Raw genomic sequence first — 10,833 nt, forward strand, 5'->3', positions numbered from 1 at the left:
TTGCTGGGTCGTATGGCAATTCTATATTCAGCTTTTTGAGAAACCACCAAACTGCCTTCCACAGTGGTTGCAACATTTGACATTCCCACCAACAGTGGATAAGTGTGCCTCTTTCTCCGCATCCTCTCCAGCACTTGTCATTTTCTGTTTTGTTGATAATGGCCATTCTGGTGGGTGTGAGATGATATCTCATTGTGGTTTTGATTTGCATTTCTCTAATGGCCAGGGACATTGGGCATCTCTTCATGAGCCTCTTGGCCATCCGTATTTCCTCTTCTGGTAGATGTAAAAGAATGAAAGAAGACCCGTATCTCACACCTTATACAAAAGTTAACTCAAAATGGATCAAAGATCTAAACATTAGGTCTAAGACCATAAAACAGTTAGAGGAAAATGTAGGGAGATATCTTATGAATCTTACAACTGGAGGCGGTTTTATGGACCTTAAACCTAAAGCAAAGGCACTGAAGATAGAAATAAATAAATGGGAGCTCCTCAAAATTAAACACTTTTGTGCTTCAAAGAACTTCATCAAGAAAGTAGAAAGACAGCCTACACAATGGGAGATAATATTTGGAAATGACATATCAGATAAAGGTCTAGTATCCAGAATTTATAAAGAGATTGTTCAACTCAACAACAAAAAGACAGCCAACCCAATTACAAAATGGGTGAGAAATGTTTTGATTTTCAAATCAGTATTGACAAAAATTTTTTTAATTTTACATATATATTTAAGAGTGAGGGTAAATTTGTATTTAATATGTGTAAATCTTTTTTCCTATGTATTGCTCATTTTTTGTTGTGTTATTGTATGCTTTTGTCTCAATTTCATTATAAGTACCATTAAATTATATTTAATATGAATTGCAAATACTTTGTCTGACTGCCTATTTTAATTTTTTCTCTTTTTTGTCAAAAGTATTTGATTTTATTTACTGCTATACTTATATATCTACTTTTGATTTTTATTTTTTAATGTGATTCAGAAATACCCTCCTTAGCAAATATTGCAATGAATTCTTCTTGAACTCTTATTTTTTAAATTAAATAAACAGCAGAAAATGCAAACATTACTTTTATTTATCATTCTGTTCTGGTAAGCTGGTTTGTGATCTGAAGTGTAAATCATGTATATATACTTTATCATATGTGATTACACACATGGCAAAAGTGTATTCATCCCACCATTAGGAATCAAATTATCAATGATTATCAAATATTATATTACCACAAATATTGGATCCACAGTAAATAATTATGAACTTTTCAATTAGTACTAAATATTTTAGATTCAATCCACTCCATTTTATCACTGATCATTTATCATTTTATAGCTGTCAGGATGAATTCATGTCATCATTCTTATTCTTCAGATATTTATTAACTATATTTAACTTGATTTCTTGATTTTATTATTTAAAAATGAAAGCAGGCCCTATATTTTTTAAGGTTCCCATTTTAATGACATTCATATGCAATATGTCAGCTAATTTATGTTGGCATAATATCATTAAGTGAATGAGACTTCAAATATGCGGACAATTTCTCAACAATTTTCTTTTATATTTCAAGAGTACTGTACTATTTAACTGTTTTATTTTAAATATATTTTTGACTATTTCAACTTTCTTGTTGCTTTCTTAATTAATATGATTTTATACTATTTTCTAAATGGCTGTGTCTCCTACATATGTTATTGATATCAGCATATTAAAATCCAGCTCACTTCCTTAGTTAATCTTCTCAGTGCATGGGGTAATATTTCATGTGATTCAACTGGTTTCCAGGTAGACAATCACAGTAACTGAACCATTTCCCCTGCTGATAAATAAACAATTTTCAATCTACACTCTAACATATTCTTTTACTTTTCCTTCTTTCCAGTATTTCAGAAAATTTATTTCCTTTGTTTTGTTTGAGAATATCTTTATCTTGGCTTTTTTTGTAGAATATTTTTAGCATACCGAATTTTAATATAACAATTTTTATTCTTACTTCTTTCCAATATTTTGGACATATAATATCATGGTCTTGATTTTATGGCTTTATAAATGTGAACTTTTCCTCTGGATTCCTTTGAAATATTTTTATATTTGTACTTAGCTTTTCTTCAGTTTTTTCTATATCCTGTGTTGTAATATACAGAGTTTAAAATTAAATTTTGGGAATGGAGAGGGAATATTGGTGATTTTTCATCTGAAAATTTGCCATAAGAACAGAATGAAACCTCTTATAGGCTTTTGTAGTTCAAATTACAGGATGATTCTAACATCTACATGGAAAGGCAAAATATATAAAACATCCAAGAAAAAATTATGAATTAAGAATGAGGTCAGAAGACGTATGCCACCTGATTTCAACAACTATGTTTAAGCTACAATGTCCAAACTATTTCAGAGGGTGGTGTGACAGTGGCTCTGTGGCAGAATTCTCCCTGCCATACCAGAGATCCGGGTTCAATTACCAGTGCCTGACCATGCAAAAAGAAAACTGTTTGATATTGGCAGAAAAACAGGCACAGTTAAGAGAATGAAGAGCTCAGGAGCACACAGAAGACATACACCACCTGATTTCACAACTACATTTAAGCTACAATGTCAAAACTATATTGGCAGAAAAAGAGGCACAGTTAAGAGAATAAAGCGACAATGGACACACTGGAATAAAAAAATTGCCTAATAATGCACTATCTAAAATTCCCAAGGGCAAATGGTAGGTTTAAGTTAGACTGCATTTATAATTGTATTAACTGCACTAAGAGCTCCTAAAAATCAAGAATAACAACCTGAGACATCCAGGAAAGATTCAGAGTAGGGAACTCCAGAATGCAGTCATCTGACCAAAACAACTATTGAAAAGGCAGGAACTGCTGAAACTACTATTTTGAAACTATAGAGGCCACAAAAACACTGTACAACCTCCAAGGCAGATCAGGAGGAAGAGGCTCATAAATTACAGCACAGAATCCTAAATTGCTCTCTCTATGCAGCGGTTATCATTGCCCACCATATACGTGCACTAGAGCCTTCCCAGGCCCTTGTTCACTGCTGGGGATGGACAGGGACACAAAATAATCTTCTTCAAGAACAATCTGGTAAGCAGATTGATGATCATGGTTTTTGATGACTGAAATCAGATGATTGGTTTCTGTTTCTGAAGGCTGCTATTGTCTCACCTCACCTTGGAAAAATATTACAGCATCCATTGTTTCAGCACTATTTGGACATCAGGAGAGGGTGTGGAGATATGAAGATAAAGTTCTTCCTCAGTGCTGTAGTGGTTGAAAATATGCATGAAGTGGGCAGGCTAGGAAATCTCACCCTCGCAATGCCATTGGGGTGGCCCTTTCCTCAGTATACTTTGGAACTGGACTGTGCCACTTTGTGGACCTTGGCCCCTTTTTGTACAGGAAATCTGACTCGGGAAATATTTCTTCAGGGTGAACTTACTCCCCCAGTCTACCTTTTAGACAAAAGGACCTTCAGAAAATTAAAGTGGTGCTACAAAATTATGGAAGTGAACATTCTCTGACAAAGGCCTGTGGACATCAAATACTTGAGAGACAGAGGTCAGGTCTGTCTCCTAGGAAAAATGGGTAAACCACATTGCTATAAATAGTAGAACTCCAAATAATAAAGGAAAGAGAGATCTTTAACAGGGTGAAATAATCAAACCTGGAAGTAGTTTCATAAATTACATATGTGAACATATTGTTATCTAGTTAATTACATGGTATATATTTCCAAAAGTATTATACACAGGGATTTTCAAGGAACACATGTGAGAAAAAATATATAAAGAATTAAGAGAAGATATGGAGAATTGGATGCAAGTTAGGTGTACAGTACTAAAGAAACTATAAATAATAGAAAAAACACATGATATAAATATCACATGCACATGCATATTATTTATGCATTGAATTATATGTATTTAAACTTCTGATTTTATTCTTTGTGGTTGTATATATATTCAATTAAACATTATTACATATTTTAATCTCAAAAACAAACAAACAAAGAAAAAACAACCAAACAAAAATTCAAGAATGGTTCAGTGGCAGAATGCTCACCTTCCTTGTGGGAGACATGCTCTTGATTCCCAGAGCCTGCACCCAAAACTAAAATTTAAAAAAATGGTGCTGCAATAACGGGATACTCACGTGGAAAAAGAACGAAATGTGACCCTGGGTATACAGCATAAAAATATCGATATTACAGATTTTATAAAAATATAGGTAAGAGTTAGGGCATAATTACATATTAGAAAGCATAGCATTGGAAGGGTGAGTATAGATATAAAAGAAAATATTTCATATTTCTGTAACTGAAAAAGGAATTCAATTCTTATTAAATTAGCTCAGTAGAATAGATAGGCAATATTTAAAATAATTTTAAGACCCTTTGAAATATAAGTAAACATACAATAACCATTCGAAAATAACTTACAAAATAATAACAGGCAGAAATGTCTGAAGAACACAAGGATTTTAAAAGATATATGTGTACCAACATTAAGTAATAAACAAATTTCCTGTCAGTTTTCAGAATTATTTTGAATAACCATTGATAATTAATGGCTTATGCTAAATAAAAATAAGCCATTCTCTTGCACTTCTGCACATTCATAAAATATAAAAGTACAAAAATTATTAATAAACCACAAAGAAATATAAAAATCCTCAATAAATACCTTAAAAATTTGCCTTAAAAAAGAATGGGGACGATGACAAAAATAAGTAATTGTCAATATTGTTAACCCCCATTTCAGGGAGATGAGCAAGAACTTACTCTTGTTTTATCTGTAGGAAGGGAGAGTATGTAAGCCCAATCCATAAATTCATTTGATCATAAAATTCAGTTATATTCCACTAAAATACCATGGTTCTTCAATGCAGTATTAGTTTTGCTATTAACTTACTATCCAAGGAAGATTCCACATATTTTAATGAGAGAATAGTCTATTTTCACGAAGTATTGAAAACTCTGGTATAGGAACTATGTGTAGCTTTTAATGCAGAGGATTATGGTTGACTTTTTTGCCCAAAAACTAAAATTAATATGAGATGTAGTAGGTGGTAAGAAGGCTTTGATTAGCCCTGATTGATTATACTTTGATTTAAAATATGCTGGATAATAAAGAAAACAGAAACAATTTGGATGGAGGATATTTATTTATTTATTTATTTGTAAGGGGATAAATTAAATATCTGAAGTTCATTCCCTCAGATAGTATAACTTTCATTTAATTTATGATATTTTACTTTAGACAATGTGAAAGAGGAATCGCCCAGATAATCAAAGATATTTCCAAGCTCTGGGTGAAAAAAAGAAGTTGTATAAATGTGAATATTAAAAGGAGAGGTGAAAGGGAAAGCCTTATAAATATACATTCCCCTCTGGAGAAAATGTCTTCAGTTTTCATGTTTGGGATTAAATATAGCATAAGAATAACTTTCTTATGAGAAATTTAACAAGTTGGGCCTTAGATTCTGAAACTTAGATTCTGAAGCATATATTAAACTGCACATTTTTATCTTCGCTTTTTTGAAATTTTGTATATTTGAATGACATTAATTAACCTATTCTGTACCCATAAACCATAATACACAAATAAATGGCTTTGTTTGTGTAACTTACTTTCCACCCACTTGGGAAAAAATAACAACTTTTAATTAACCTAATTTAACATCCTAATTATGTATTTATTTGATGATGTATATGTATATGCATAGGTGTATGTATGTTAATAGGTATATTTTATGTATAAATTATAAAATATATTTAAACACATCATCCTAAGCACATCATCTGGTGTATATTCATATATATATTTGAATGATTAAGATGGGAAATGTTGGATTGCATATGTCATAATAGAATAAAATTTTTAAACATATTCATGAAACTACTCTACACAGTGAATGCTAAGTAAACAAATGACTTTAGTTAATAGTATAATTATAAAAATTTGCTGTCATCAAATACTCCAAACTAATGCAAGATGTTCTTGATGGGCTTTTGTATGGGAATCCTGCATTTCATGTATGGTTGCTATGTAAGCCTAATACCTATTGATTAAGAAAAAAGTTTAAAGTGAAAGAAAAGTTAAACCTTCCTAGAATTTAAGGATGGCAGAGAGAGAGGGAGAAAGACCAGAAGTAAGTATACCAAAATTTGAATAATCAAAGTGTCATAAAAGTGAAGACAAAATTAAAAGTAGAAGAGGAAACAAATTAATGAGAATTTTGAAATGCCATATTTAAGAAGAGCCTGTGGAGGACTAAGGAAAGTAGCAATTCTTTAAAAATATACACCTGATTTTGAAAATCTATGATAACATTAAAAATGTTTTTTATTGAGACACTGGGATAATTGTATGCTTTCCATGGCTAGTTTAAGCAGTCAGTGGGCAAGTACATTAACTACAGTTGATAGGGCATGTCTCTGGGACAGACCCACTCAGAGGTAAGAATCTGGCTTCAACATCTTCTGGTTGCTCTTATTTATAAAGATCTAATGTGTTCATAAACTACACTAATTTTAGTTATGAAACTGATTAACCCTTGCATATATGCACATCCAGTTAAACGCCACCTACATCAATATATAAAACGTTTTGTAATTCAAACAGTCCCTTATTGCTGTCTGTCATCATTGTCTCAAGAAGGATCACCATTATTTTCTTAGGATGAACTATTTTGAACTTTATGTAAATGAGATTGTTCTGCCTTGTGTTGGTTTGAACCTGTTACGTACACTAGATAAGGCCATGTTCTTTCTTTTTTTGTTGTTGTTGCATGGTCCAGGAATTGAACCGAAGTCTTCCACGTGAAAGGTTAGATTTATACCATGGAACCACCCATGCATCCCAAACCATGTTCTTTTAATCCATTACTATAGGTGGAGAACTATAGAGAGCTCAGAGAGAAGCACAGAGAGATGGTTGGATATAACTTAGAGAGGAAAGGGGCAAGCACACACTAGTCATGTGCCTTCCCCTGTGACAGATGAACCCTGGATGCCAGCAGCCTTTCCTTGGAGAAGGAATCATCCCATTGATACCTTAATTGGGACATTTTCATAGCTTTAGAACTTTAAATTTTAAAACAAATGTATTTGTTTAAAAACAAACAGATAAAAATAAATAAACAAATAAAAGCCAACCCATTTCTGATATGTTGCATTCCAGCAGCTTTGGCAAACCAAAGCAAATATTGTAGTAGTCAGGGCTCTGTGGGCAAATAAAGCCAACAGAAGATATCTGTAAATAAGAGATTTAAAGAAGTGTCTTATGCAACCATGCAGATGCAAGATTCCAAAATCCATAGAGCAGGCAGTGAGGCTGGCAACAATAATAAAAAGTCTAGCTGAATTCCACAGGAGAGCCTCACTGGCTGAAGAAGCAATGAAAATTCTTTCTCCCTTAAAAGTCTTCAAATAAATGGATCAAAGCCAATTTATTGGATTTCCTCATTTGTGGAAGACACACCCTTAATAAGTCATAGATGTCATCAGTCACAGATGTAATCATCTGTCTCATGATTTAGTAAACCAACCTTCTGGTTTATAAATCAGCCAAGATATACACTTGCAGTAATGGTCAGACAATGCTTGACTGATCAAGAATCTGTGTACCATGACCTAGCCAAGTTAATAACTGAACCCCACCATCACAAATGTATACTCTTGTATCTTGAATTTTGTTCTGTATGATATCTGTTAGGTTCATCCATGTCATTGTATTTAGCTGTTGTTAACATTTTATGACTGTGTGGTATTACATTTCATTAATATTCCAGTTTATATTCTATTCTTCTGTGATTGGAGCTTCAGTAATTTTTAAGTTTCAGGATAAAAAGAATATATTTTTGTACATTTCTGTAATATCTTCGTGCATTTCTTTAGTTTCGCTTTGTTTGGTTTAAGCTCCTTTTATTTCTTTCAATCCTAGGGTATAGGTACTGAAATAAAAATGAAACAGTTCCAGCAAATTTTTTGGACAAATGAACCCACAGTAATTCCACTAGCACACTCTTGAACAAGTCTCTATGTCTGATCTGTCACCTAAGATAACACAGAGTGTTGGTATTTTTTGTCTTTTTTCCTCTTAATTCCTAAATTATTAATATCTAATATTTTCACTTCTAAGTAAGTGAAGTGTATTTTGTTACTTTAATTCACCTACACTCTTTAAGGACAACTCTCATAATATGAAAACATGAGTGTCATCAATGTCTTGAATATTGAACTTCTTCCCGAGGATGTTGGACTCATACAAACACAGCAGGAACTGCATCATGGAAGGAACAGTTCTTATTAACAGGTCTGATACTTCCTGAGGATAAGCATGAAGAATGGAATTAATATCTTAAAGCATTAAAAAAATCTATTAAAAAGCAATACAACCAAAAAAAAGAAAAATCTATTACAAAATTGTTTTCTAAAAAAGCTACTTCTTAAGGTTGCACTCATATCATGATCATAAAATCCATCGCAGCAGCTTGGTGGGTTCCTTCTATTTTCAAAACTATGACTGGAAAACAGCAATGACTTCATTTAATAGCTATTGCCAAAACAACTATGGTAACGGTCACAACAGGGAACTGTTCTAGCACCTGGAATTGAACACAGACCAATGTTGGGGTTATGCTGTTTGATGTGGTAACTGTTCTAGTTGACTAGATTTGGGAAATTGACTATTATCAGATTCAGAGTTGATAGTGATGAGTCCCAATAAAGAAAGCATTCTCACTAAGCTCATCATTATTTATTTTAAAAATATTCTCACATCTTTTTTACTGAACTATCTTATTTATGCAGAAACATAAAAGCAAAGAAAAGCACAGTTATTTTCAGAATGAAATATGTCCAAATGTTCAGAAGGAATGACATCTTCAACATTATATGACAGAATGATTGTCACTTTGGTACAGCATAAATATGCATGCCATAATGTGCGTGACACTTTAGAGATTCAGCTTGCTTCTTCTCCAATGTCTCACCTTAGCATTGTACCTGATTGTATTTCCAATTTTCCTTTGAATTCATTGGGTTATGGGATGGTACCATTTTGGCTTCTTGGCCAGGGATTGCTTGATTTTAAAAGTCTTGTGTGAAGACATGTGAGGTGGGGAGTCAAACGTGCACAGCATAATAGCAGAAAAAATAAAAGCTCACTGACCTTATTTTCAAGTAAAAATATGAATGTGTCAACTTCAAATTGTTATTTGCCTTATAGATTTATATCTATATATATATAAATATATAGATATTCAAATTGTTATTTGCCTTATAGATTTATATTTGATAAGCCTCAGGTGTAAAGAAGTTTATTAGATAAAATATTGTTCTAACCTGAAAAGCTACCCAAACCCTATACCTTAAACAGGACTAGCTTTTATTAATGGGTATTTATTAACTTGCAAGCTGACAGCTCTGAGGCTGTAAAAATGTCCAGATCAATGCATCATCAGAATGATATCTTCTTCCTGAAGTCCAGCTGTAGTTAATCCTAGACTCCTCCATCATATGGAAATGCACATGGTGGAGTCTATTGCTCTCTCACTTTTCTCCTTGGTCTCATTATTTTCAGCTACTTGCTTCCATGTTTTTTACTTTTTGTGTGAATTTCATTTTCTTATATAGGTCCCATTAATAAAAGCTAACCCTGTTTAAGGTATAGGGTTTTGGTAGCTTTTCAGTAACAGGATTAAGATGCACCCTGAATAAGATGGGGTCACATCTTAAGATTCTAGTCACCAAAATATCATATTTACAATAGGTCCATATCCATATGAAAGAATTAATTTTAAGAATATACTTTTCTGGGAGTACATACAGCTTCAATTCATCACAAGTATAATGAGTTTTCAAATAATTATTAGCTGAGCCTAAGTGACCACCACTGTAATCTATCCTTTTTGCCTCTTTAGTGTAAACTCAAAAGTAGTTAAAAAGAAATAGAATGTAAATAAGGCAGTAAATTAAGATAATCTAAGAGAGGCACCATAGCTAAATTCTCCTATCTTATTTGAGCCATACATAACTGAGACTTAAATTTTTGGCTGTCTGGAATGAATCTCTGGAGCAGTACTATGTAGAATATTAATGATTACCTTGTGTGGCAATGTGGCAATGTGACTGGAATTTGGGATAGTGGAAGCAATACTACAAGATTCTTGAGTGCTTACCTCATAAACACCAGACCTATCAAATTCAGATATACTGTGCTATAGTATATTTAAAGTTTCATGCAATCCATGATTATTATGAGGGTAATAAACAAACCTGTGCTGATACTATATTATTAGCAACCTTCTCACAGGTATTAAATACAGAAGTGAGTGAAACTACAAGACTTTACCATTTACAATCCCAACATCTACTGTATGCAGTCATGAAGCAGCAATTAGGTATGGCCTTGCCCTTTGTATTTTGAATCTGTTTTTTTCTTAGGTTGGTGTCTTCTTGGAAGTTTTGTGCCTTTTGGAAGAAATTTTCACAAAGCTTTTATTTACAGATGTCGTCTGTTGGTTGTGTTTCCCTAGAGAATCCTGACTAATTCAGCTTTGATATAGAGAGTAGAGTTATTGAGAAACAAAATCTTAAGTATAGAACTTCTGAATTGGTTCTTGGGTGTTTGGAAATGATTGTTTATTCTGAATAGATTTAAAGGTACTAATGACTTTATGTCATGGTCAGGTTCATGTGTCAACTTGGTCAAGTTGTGGTACCTGTTTATCTGGTTAGGCAAGTGCTGGCCTGTCTGTTGCAATGAGGACATTTCATACAACTAGATCATGATCAGGTCAGCTGCATCTGCAGCTAA

This window comes from Tamandua tetradactyla, chromosome 23 (genome assembly GCF_023851605.1).
Source record: "Tamandua tetradactyla isolate mTamTet1 chromosome 23, mTamTet1.pri, whole genome shotgun sequence".
Taxonomy (NCBI): domain Eukaryota; kingdom Metazoa; phylum Chordata; class Mammalia; order Pilosa; family Myrmecophagidae; genus Tamandua; species Tamandua tetradactyla.